The sequence below is a fragment of the Ciconia boyciana genome, chromosome 2 (genome assembly GCF_034638445.1).
Source record: "Ciconia boyciana chromosome 2, ASM3463844v1, whole genome shotgun sequence".
Classification (NCBI taxonomy): Eukaryota; Metazoa; Chordata; class Aves; order Ciconiiformes; family Ciconiidae; genus Ciconia; species Ciconia boyciana.
The window spans coordinates 54,824,822-54,836,541 of record NC_132935.1 but is presented as its reverse complement, the minus strand read 5'-3'; the positions used below and the strand labels follow the sequence as shown (position 1 = coordinate 54,836,541).

Genomic DNA, 11,720 nt, shown 5'->3' with positions numbered 1-11,720 from the left:
AATGAGGCAGTGAAAGAAATAGCTTTACTAACCCTTTCCATGCCAGTCATGTTTTCATAATCTTCCATGATTCAGTTCTCTCTTTCATAGACCAAAGAGTCTTACCCTATTCATTTATCCTTCATGCAGAAGTCATTCTGTACCTTCCATCATCATCTTGCTCTTCTGTGAACCTTTTCTGGTTGAATCTCTCTGATTAAATAAAAAATAGGGAAAGTGGGTAGAGAAGGCTAGCATGCATGGACATACACAAATAAGAAGGACCAAAAGCAAAAGGGATTAAGAATTAAACGAATTTTAAAACTATTAAAACAATATTGATTTAGTTTGGGCTGTTGATGTGGGTAGTACCATGTGTAGTACAGAGCCTGAAGCACACTAATCCACGACCATCTCTGAAAACTGTATCATATATACTTATAATATATGTTTGCAGAAAGTTCCTCTCAAATTTTGTCTCCTCTTTTACATTCTAGGCAGTGGCTTACAGTGTGCTTAACACTTGTGTGATGCAGGCAATACCTTTACATTGCCTGGCCTCAGTGTCTCTGTTATCACTAACCATATCTGACAAGTTAAAAGTTCTCTTATCCAAGCAAATGCTGTCAGTGAAGAGAAACCCATCTGAGCCCAGCTTCGGCAAGGTTCTCAAGCACACGTCTTCAAACATCGGAGTTTCAATGGGTTCAGAGAAGTCCTTACAACTGAAGGCTCTGCATAAAGACCTGCCCAGTTTGATCCTTTAGATATTTATCTTTGAAAGATCCCTAAGGGGATTTTATATGGAAAAATCAATCCAGTTTGTTCGTTACAATTAAATATACTCTGTCAATTTTATACTCTCAGGGAAAAATCTAAAATGGTTATGATGTAGTTGATATTGTAGTCAAATTAAAGCCTCTCTCAAAAGACATCCTGTCAACTGGAAATCTATGTATTTCTGAAGTGATTTAAAAGTAATTTATCATTCTGTATCTCTCTCTTGATCCCACCATCAATCTGATGGTTTTACCATCACATTTTCCTGCTTTAAACATATTTTTCTCCCCCTTCTGCCACAAAAACCTGCACAACCAAGAAAGAAAAATAATTTAAAGACCAACTGTCCAGAAAGAACTGGAGAGTTAGTTTTAGACTTAAGAAGAAATACTCTAAAGATGGTTATATACCTCAGGGGAGAGGCAGGCCCTCAAAGCCAGCTATGCACAAAGCGCTGTTCATTGGAGTACTAGTGGAATGTGTTTCTATTCTGACATTAATTTCAGACACTCTGAACCAGTGTCAGAATTTAGTTCATCTTAGAAGTGGGTCTCATAGTAAATAAAAAGACAGTAACAAAAGGCAGGCTGCAGCCTTCATCAATTTGACTGCTTTTGAGGTTAAGGTATTCCCAGAAATAAACTTACCTTGTGTATAGAGTCTATTCCTGTCCTCGTAGTGCTTATCTGGAAGAACTTCAATCCAAAGCTTGATGCTTTACCAAGATGTGCATCCCATTTCCAAAGGAGTTCATTTAAGAAAGTTTTCTAGCCTATGGGAGGTGGGACATCAGACACTCTGATGGGGTTGGTCTCTTCTGCCTTTGTAAACATGAGTTTGCAATATTTGCAAGTTATTTTTGCTCTGAAAATTTTTACTTGCCTTTTCTAACAACTAGTGCCCAATAGTTAACTGTGGTCTGTGTTTCTCTGAATGAGCAACAATAGAGTAAAATAACTTAGGAGTTTTCAACATGTTGAACAAGTTGTTGTAGTGATCATACTTCAGTAGAGTCTGAGGCTAGTATCAAAGCACACTTAGCCATACTTTATTTTGTCTCTTTTAATATGCTTTTCAGTAAAAGTTTGATTGGAGCTGTTAACTGCATTTACAAGAAAAAAATGTTTGCGCTTATTCTGGCTTGTACTTACAAATTGTTCACATGAAAAAAACAGAATAAAATAGGCTAGACCTTTTAAGTGATGAGAAACAAAACTTGAAATAGTGATATGACTCATAGAGCTCAAATATAGAGCACAGAGGAAAGCCATTTATTTCTGTTAGTCTCAGTAAGCAGTACTGGAGAACTAAGAAGGGAAAAACATATGTATCGTTTTCCTTACCAGAGAAAGAAAATGGCTTGGAAATAAGTATTTTCAGTTTATATAATTTTAAAAATTCTTATATTTAAATGTGCAGAGATTTGCCATTGCAATTTTGTCCACCACCCATCAGATGCTGGTGGGGAAGCACCATGTATATAGCTCGTTGGTTGGTCTAGTTTCACCATTCTCCTCTGCTTTTCTAGACAGAGGCAGCAGGACTCCGTGGTGCTTATGTAGTGTGAGAATAGGTTATAGAAGGATGAGACTGGGGGAGAGATGTGCGTGCAGACTCAGTAGATTTACTGAGGTAATCACATATAACTAGTCTTTGTCTCTTTCTGTAAAAGAACCAGCAAACTCTTCGTGCATTGTGCAGGGAGAGTAAAACATGTGAGATGGCACCACAAATGCAGCATTATACAATCTAAATATTCTTTTTTCTGTGCTTTTTTTCTTGCAAGAAGGAGAGTGTGGTACCATGTGAAAACTTTGCTACAGACCATTGATATAAAGCCTCTCAACGTTGCTGAGATTTTTAATGAATAAGTAGCTGCTTGCCATGTTAATAATTTTATCTTGTTTCAGGCTAGTAGTTTTAACTGCTACACTTTGATTGTGTTTCAGAACAGTCAGGCATCAAATATTGGAACTGACATCTGAATTAAAGAGTGCAAAAAAATCTCTTCCCTCTTTAACAATTGAAACAAACTAAAATGGAAAACTGACTAAAGGAGGTGAGTCCTTTCTTCTTATTCTCTGATCGTTCTCCTTGATCTGTCTCTGCATCACTTTTATTCATTTTTCTCCAGATTTGCTTGTAAAAGGCAGGAGGCCAAATGATTGCAAATTCTGAATTGCTTTAATGGAAATGAAGGTCGCCTGGTAGCTTGCTGTTTTGGCTTAGAGAATTATATAGATGATAACCCATCTTTGTACTTATATATGTCTGCAGGCTGCAGACAGTGTTAATATCAGGTGTCTTTGAACGGTGTGGTGAACGATTTTTATGAGTCTGACATGAACATAAAAATGTAGCATATAATCTTAAATGTTGAGTAGAGCCCCATAGGGCTAGACGTGCCATAGCTATGGAGTGAATGTAGAGAGGGTGAGAGGAAAGGATTGATGTGGCCTGGAGGAGTATAATGAAAGAGAGAGATCACAGACAAAAATGAAGTACACAAGACAGCATGGGGGAGTGGTTGCAGCATCTTGGAAGCAACATTGAAATGGTCTAGAGAAGCTCTGGTAGGGAAGGAACTTCCTTTTCCACAGTTTCCACAGCACTTCTGTTTGTTTGTTTGTTTGTTTGTTTTTTCCCCCCCTCCACTAAGAGCTGCAAAAAAACAGGAACTTACTGACCTGGTAGACATACTGAAGATAAGCAGACCTCTAGCAACTCTAGCCTCTTGAACACGAATTGAATAGTAGTGAAACGTCTGCATATAGTGAACTATAGGTATTTCACAAAGCTAATCACATCGAGACAAATTAAAATCAACAGTTCCATATCCTGTTTCTTTATTCCCACATGACAGATGTAAACATACATGCACTAGAAACTGGGAGAGTATTTTTAATTTATATTTCTTTTTAAAATGGTGGTCATGCTGCTTATGATTCGATATGATTTTTAAAAGTAACTCTTAGAACTATGCTATATTCAACTGTTTACAGTTCAGTAGCAAGCAATTTAATTATATTGTTAAATTAATATATTAATTATATAATTGGTTATGGGTATATCATGATTAGTTAGGTATGATACTGTACTTCAACTTGTAAATTTCCCTGAGTAGAGCGTAAGTTTAAGATATTGAATGAAATGTTTTAAATCTCTGGAATACTCTTTGTATCACTCCAGAGTGATCTTTACTCATTGCTTTCCCTTTCCTTAAAAAATTTCAATGGATACCTCACTTAACACTCTAATTGTAAGAAATTAATTTTTTAATCTAATTATCCAGCAGTATTTTAGTAAACTTACTATAAGAGGAGAAAATACTGATGCTGCTGCAACATTTCAATAGCCATAAAACTGTATCCATGGTGGTTTATTACATATAATATATATGTACCTATGATTCTGTATGTTACATAAGTAGCATATATATATTTACTTATGTATTACAAGTATATATTTCTAAGCTATGTATACATTAGAAAAAGTGGTGCATTTTCTTTGCAGAATAGGACTGGGAACTAGGTGTGTATTTTCTGACTACATAAACTAATTAGGTCAGTTCAGCTACCTTTTCCTCAATTTGGCCTTCTGTAAAAGTCTAAAACTTCATTGAAATGGTGATACAATGTTTGCAATGATGTGATTTTCCCAAGTAAAAGTTGGATTTTTAGCTTAGGAATTTGTTTTTCATAATAATGCATTTACTTATCACTTACATATATTTATATGAATTACTATGCATTTTCATACACAAAAAAAATCTGTCCCCTCAGTTCCTTGTGGTTGGTTAACATTGCTATGTCCAGCATTCCCAGTGTTCAGTTTCTTACAGCTGTGCTCAACTTTGGCTGTTATATGCACCTGGGTTTGGGCATGTGTCTTTTGGAAGGGTCAAGGAAGTTAAAAATGATGCAGTAAGAACATTATTAAGGCTGTGCAGTCACCTCTGCAAAAATTAGGAAATGCCAAAATACGTGTTGTCTGTTCACACACATCATGACAGATGCTTTCCAACAACAATTTCATGTACCATTTTTCCCCTATAGTTTTACTTGAAGTTCACCTGAGTATTGGTGGTTTCCTTTTTTAATGATTAAGAAGTAAACTCGTGATTTAGTTATATTATTAAATTTGACCCTTCTTATGACGTTTTATAGAGTCTACATATTCAGTCAATCCAGCCAGTTTTGGATAGGGTATTTAAGATTTTGGATAGGGTATTTTTAGATATATACAGACACACAAATTCCTCCTAATAAAGCAACCCTTTGCTTACTCAGAAGAAGCAAAGGCACCACCACTTGGAGGGCAGAACAGGGACTTTTTTCACTGCATGTTGGGAGAAGAGGTGTCACAGGGAATTCTTCCAATATAGAGGATTCTATTGGAGAATGCAGACAGGAATTATTTTTATTGTAAATACACTGTTTTGTTGGAGAATTAATTGATTGCTCATAAAAATGGAAAGCTGAAATACTGGGGGATACAGCAGTGTGAATGTGACCAAAACAGTTTTAGAACTACACAAAAAAATACCATTCATTTTAGAATAATCTGAATGGACAAAATGACAGAAACTAAGTACTCCCCTGAGGATATAGATACTTAACAGAAGAAACAGCAGTTTCTATGAGGCGTCCTATCAGTTTATTGCCCTTCTGTAAAGGGGACTTTTTGCTTGGGGCAAAAGGATGTGAGGTAGGGGCATAAGAAATCTCTTAACAAAGGAATACAAAAGAAAACATTATGTCATTGAAGAAGGTATTTTGACTAGTGACACATTTATTAGAAAGAACAGGGTGTGGTCCATTTATTTTCATAAGGATATCATTGATGTACGTTACTCTCTTGTGAATTGTGTTCAAGGGAGATGCAGATGGAACTTAAATATGCCATTAATTCAAGACATGTTTATCATCAGGGGAAAGACGGCTAGGCTTTGAAAAAGTCAGATGAGGAGAATCTGTATGAAGTGTATTAGGGACACAGAAGAAATGAACTTTAATGAGACTAAACAAAAGGAATATAATTAATCCTCTACAGGGAGAATGTATGAAAGAAATGTAAATCTTAAGGTCTTCCTGTCTTATTGGGAGATAGGATAGCGGATGTTTTGTATGATCTAATTATGCAGCAGTCTTAGGCTCTTCAAAATATTGTTCCTTAGGGAAAAATGGCACAAGACATAGAGAACAAATTACCAGTTAAAAGATATTATGATCTTTGATGCAGTAAAAGAGGAAGTGTAAGGTATTTTACTAATAATGCTGGTGTGAAAGTAACAGCTGTAATGAGAAAAATTAGAAGTATTGCCTCGGGTAAAGTACACCGAGAAGGCACAAAAGCTTAGATGAGGCAAAGGCAGTGTGATCAAATATAAAGAAAAATCAGCTTTCGGGTGATAATTGAAAACTGATCATGACTTGCTTGGGGTTTTTTAAAGAAAAATGTAGACAAGACTTTTTATTATAGCTTGAATAGTAATTCCCTGATTGGATATACAAAGCCTATGAATCAGAAAAAAGAAACTTAAATGACGATGAGATAGACAGGTGAATTGTCTTGTCTATTAGATAAAACAGGAAAATGCAAATGAAAATACATTTTATATATTCCACTCCCTTCTCTACTTATGGGAAAACCAAACATCAAAATAAAGGATAGGGATAACTCTTTTAAGCAACAGTATGTAGGCAACAAGAGAGACTTGATGAGATGTAAAGAACCAAATGCATTTTTGCATCCAGTGGCAAGTTAGAAATCCAGGGAAAACCCATAATCTTTTGGGATGAGGTGGATGCTGAAACTACTCCTGGACACTCCTTAGATTTGAGTGCCGTAGTGACAACACTAATGTCATAACCAAACAATGGTGATCCGTGCAGGCATAAGGGAAAATGGAGTTATAGTATATAGATGGAGAAAATACCAAAAACTGCAGATAGGGAGGTGCTGAGATATACAGTAAAATATTGTATCAAAAATTTTATTTCTACTGATAAATGAGGAAACAATCATTAATAACTAGAAACTATAGAGGCTTATCTTTGAGTAATAAAACATTGTGATGAATTTGCTTACACTAGTTAAATATGTAACTGGGGAAAAAAGAACAAAATAAAGAGGAAGGTTGAAATTGGGTATACCTAAGGCCATCATTTTTTCTGTATCAGTGTGAACAAAATTCCACTTCATCACATCTAGCAGAAATAGATAATACTTCCTTACAGCTATAATAATTTTTGTATCAAAATTTATTTCAGAAATGCATCTTTGATCTCCTGCCTTTTGACAGTTGGTGTCATCCAGATATTTATTGACTGAATTCTAGAAGAAGGTGTGGTCCTTCTTCCTCTGCCATCTAGATTTTTTTTTTGTGTGTGTGGAAGATAGGAAATTAGTAGACGAAATTGTCCTAGAGTGCCAAAAGGCTCTGTTTTCTACAGCTGCCTTTAACTTCTGTAAAAATAAAGAGAGAAATTTTGTAACCTTCAGATAAATTATTTTATTACACTGTCTGTAAAGCATGACTAAATTACACCTGCAGGATTTAATCGGAGAGTAGTAAAGAAACATGCCTATTTATGCTTTTATATAAACTATGTCAAGGTACCAAAACAGAATCTTTTATTTAATTTTTAAATCATTATTGCTTATTTTAAATATTTTTTTAATTTTTATTTCATTTTATTTAAATAAGAAAGTAAACAGGTTGGTAAAGTCAGAGGAACAGGCTCAGGAAAAGAGAGAGAAAGTAACTTCAAGGCAGCGTTGCCTGCTTCCCAACCCACCTCCCATTACCTTGATAGGTATGTGGTTGTAGAAGATAGGTAAGGAGGTGAGGCTAAATATTTAAGTATCTAGTACTTTGTTATTTATTACACCTTTTCTTCCTATTTTTTTTTATGTTAATCCTATGGCATGCTAAATGGCCCTTTAATTTTAAAATGCCTTTCCTTGTGACTTTCTTCTGTTACAGGAAAGCCACAGCCAAATTAGACCTGCTTGTGAGTGCATGGCTGTTGAGTGGCAGCCTGAGGCCAAGGGACATAGTATTAGGGATAGATAACACTATTGTAAGGTCTCAAGCCTCAGAATAGTCATCTCTAGTTCAAGAAATACCAGAGTTATTCAACCTTTTTAAGCTTTTCTATACTCTTCCTTCAGCATCTACTTCCACCATTGTTATGACAGTGGCTCAATGGGCCTTTGAATTCACCCCAGCATGGTGATAAGTGCACACTGTTGGAAGTAGATGCCTGTAAGAAGCTTGCATGGTGGGTCAAAAGTAATAACACCATTAACTCTGAGAGAGGGGACATTTCTTGTATTCCCATCATTCTCTTCCAGTAAAAAATGTCAAATTGAGCACAGTGGGAAATCCTATTTACTCCCATGGTATAAAATCATATCCCTGAAATAATTCACCTATCTTAGAAACAAACTGATCTATGGAACTGGCACTGGTTTTAGGCTGCTGATGCAAGGGAGAGATGTCTGTCTTAGGTTTGCATTGCACATCATAAGCAGACGTAGACACAATGATAAATATCTCATGACCTCCTGATGCCTTCATGGAATCAGGGGCTCCATGTGTATCCTCACACTGGAAAGAGTATAGGAAGCACAGTCTGTCCTTATATGGTCTGTCTTTATATTTTTATATTATTATAACAGCTAAAGCAATAACATCATAAAAAAATCTGATTCAGATAATCTTTTTAGTTCAGTGTTGCAGGCATGGAACCTGCACTATGCAAAATGAAAAGATAAATTTGTCCTTACTGAATAGTGAAAGTCTGGCCAAGGTACATTAGTAACCTCTTCCAACTCCTTGGGTAATGCAAAATGATGTTCTTCTGAAAGCCTTTTTTATATGAAACTCTCTCTACCATATGGTTATTATTTTAAACTGTTTCTGCAATCTGTTTTATTTCTATTGTATACTTTCTACTCATCTTTTGTTTTGTTGCCCTTTCCTGCCAGCTCTTTTAGCTTCTTTTTACATGCTGCAGGCACAGTTTAAAAAACTGGCTAATGATTTGGGGAAGAGGCAGGATAGCAGTGGGTCACAGTAGATACACGGCAAAGAATTCTGGCATTCAGGACTTGAATGCTCAAGAGAGACCACAGTCATGGTTGGATGCAGTGACTATGTTATTAAGACCAAAGAAAAAAACAAGGAAAACAGTTTAACAAAGTATAATTCATCAAGAACAAAATATATAATAATGTATATTATTAAAGCTTTCTGAATTACCTTTGCTCTCAAAGCATGAATATATCTGAGCATTTTTATGAAGTTTAATTAGGCTAGAAATTTCCTGCAAATACTCATATTACTGTTTTTATTTTAAAAGTGGGAAGAAATATTTCAATGTTACCAAATCAGCACAATGAAATGATTTGCACCTAGGTTTTATGAGCTGGCTAGGAATTTCTTTCAACAACTAAAATTCAGATCTTGCAAATCCTGGAAAACAGGACAATTTAAAGGAGTGGAAGAAAATCTAAAATCATCAAAAGTAAACTCTGGAAATAGTTAAAAAATTGGTGAAGTGATAGATACTGAGGAGGGTGAGTTGCTTAAATGTTTTGGGTGAGTTTATATGTAAAATATCATTCTGTATGTCCTATATCGATATAAATATAGACAAATATTGTGGTTAAGAATTAGGCAGTACAAGAATAAAGGAGTACAAAATGGGGATGCGATTCATAAATCAAAATTCTGAAAAGGTTTTTGAGGGGTTTTGCAATCCCATAAATCAAAGTTCTGAAGTGTTACCAGCTGTAACAAGATTCTGCAGGTGGCAAGTTAATGCACTACTCGGGCTTACGAACACAAGAGGATCACCTTTCTGTTCCAAATACGGCCACTCCAGGACATACTTTATTAAGGTACTCAAGTTTGAAAAACTTGTTGAAAACTGGAGAGACTTTGGGAGAAGCAACAAGATTGGCTCAAATGAGACTAAAAATAATGTCCAGTTTGGTTCAGTGTTCAAGGGGGTAGTCGGAAAATGATTTTCTCACTGTGGAAGGCAACAAAATACTGAACTTCTGAGATGCAGAAGTGATGACAAAAAAGATCCAATACATGGAAGTTAAACCTAGAAATGGAAGCAAAGTGCATATTTTTAAGCAGAAGTAAATACACACTGGAACAATTTACCAAGCAGTGTTGTGGATTCGTGTAACTTAAAAGATTTCATATGGAATTAAGGCTAGGATTGCTGAAGCAATTTAGGGAATTAGATGCTCAAACATCCTTGAAATGTACTCATTAAATTCACCAAGGTCTCTTGGCTTCCTCTAGAAATGCAGCAAAGCTAAAAGCAGTATGCTGCATTTGACTCACAAATGGGGCTTGATCAAAGGTGCTGCGGAGTTCTATGAGATGTTCTGTGATACGTTACACAGCAGGTTAGACTGTATTGTCCCGGTGGCCTCTTTTGTTCCCAGAGTCAGTGAGTTTATTTATTTCTACGTGAGAATAGCTAAAAACTGTTCTAACCTAATAGGAACTACTTGAGATTGCTGTTGAAGTACTTTCAAAGTGTTTTCTTACACCCTGTCTGCTTAATAAGATGACTCTGATTCACTCGTGCTATAGTAGTAGGCTGCTATTTCACCTCCATTCTTCTGCTGCTAGTAGGGAAAAGACTGAAAGACCAGGCCTGTGTACACAGATGGCATGGAGCAGCTTAGCAACAGCTTTGTTTCTGTTAGGCTTTCAGCAGCCGATTTGATTGCCAAAGCAGAAATGGTCAGTCATGTTTCAGGACCTCCTCTGTGATCTGAGTGTGTTGACCAGAGGAGGTCCTGAAATATGACTAGATAGATATATTAACTAAGCATTTCTTGGTTTTCTGTAATATTGGCTATATAAAGAATTCACTTCAGATTGTTGTCTCTCACCAGGAAAACTTTGATCTTAAATAAGTGAGTCTGGTTGGCTCGATTTTACCCCCATGAGAGTTACATTGAATTAGAGGCTACATAGACGTATTGAACATCCAGTCACACACCAGTACATGCAGCAATTTCACTGTCACTGGACACTGTAGGCCTCACTGTAGAAATTACCTATTTTCTCTCTTTTTCACACTTCACTGCCTAGGGTCTGTATGGCTAAAAGCCACCTGTCCTGTCACCCAGATCTGTAATCAGTGCAAGTACTATTTGCAAGCCAATTTCCTAGTATTACTTTTCAGAGACATGCATCTGAAATAGGATGGTCATGAATAACAAAGTAAAGCTTACCTATAGATAAGAAAGATCACTGTATCCCTTGAATCAGAGCTGGGTTCTGCCCTGAGTTTTGTTTACTCACAAAGCTGAGTTTTGTGAGGTTCTAGAAATCCAAATTCTGCCTGATAAACACTATGTATGTATAGAGCAGTAACGTAGAACATTGAGGTTTTAGGGTTTTTTCTTGACTTTTTTCTTTTTTTTTTTGCAAGAATGCACAAAGTAACAATGTGAAAACAATTAATGTAGAAAATGAATAGTCTGCTTGTGGTTATTAACACTTAATTAAATGATAACTTGTGTGTCCTGCTCAACAGTTTTTTAAACTTACCTTTTGTTGTATAAGAAAACAGGCTTATGTCAGCCCAGTGTTAAAAACTGAGGGCATAAATGGTTATAATTTGTATAAAAATGAATTGAGTTGAATATAAAGTACAAAGAGAAATAAGTACTGATGTAGTGGTTTATACATCATAGATATTTTGGAAATCTGTTTATCCAAGACATCAGTGTGACAACAAGGTTACAATATTAGGTTCTTGAGGCTGCATCAGTATATAAAAGCTATTTGTCATCTTTATGAACTATGTATCATTATCAGAATAAAAATTATACTGATGAGATTGCTGCATTTCTCATCATTATCATGTAGATCTTCCATGAAATCTATCAAGTCCAATATGGAGATGAAGCAGTAT

General features: G+C 35.7%; 1 protein-coding gene across 1 annotated transcript in view; it reads left to right on the top strand.

Annotated features, from left to right (window-relative positions):
- Positions 1-2,799: 2,799 nt before the first annotated feature.
- The window catches only part of DLGAP1 (DLG associated protein 1), a 265,714-nt gene continuing 256,793 nt past the window's right edge, over positions 2,800-11,720 (top strand). Inside the window, exon 1 of the mRNA XM_072851299.1 lies at positions 2,800-2,818. The gene's annotated coding sequence lies outside the window, so the exon portion shown is untranslated. The remainder of the gene's footprint in view (positions 2,819-11,720) is intronic.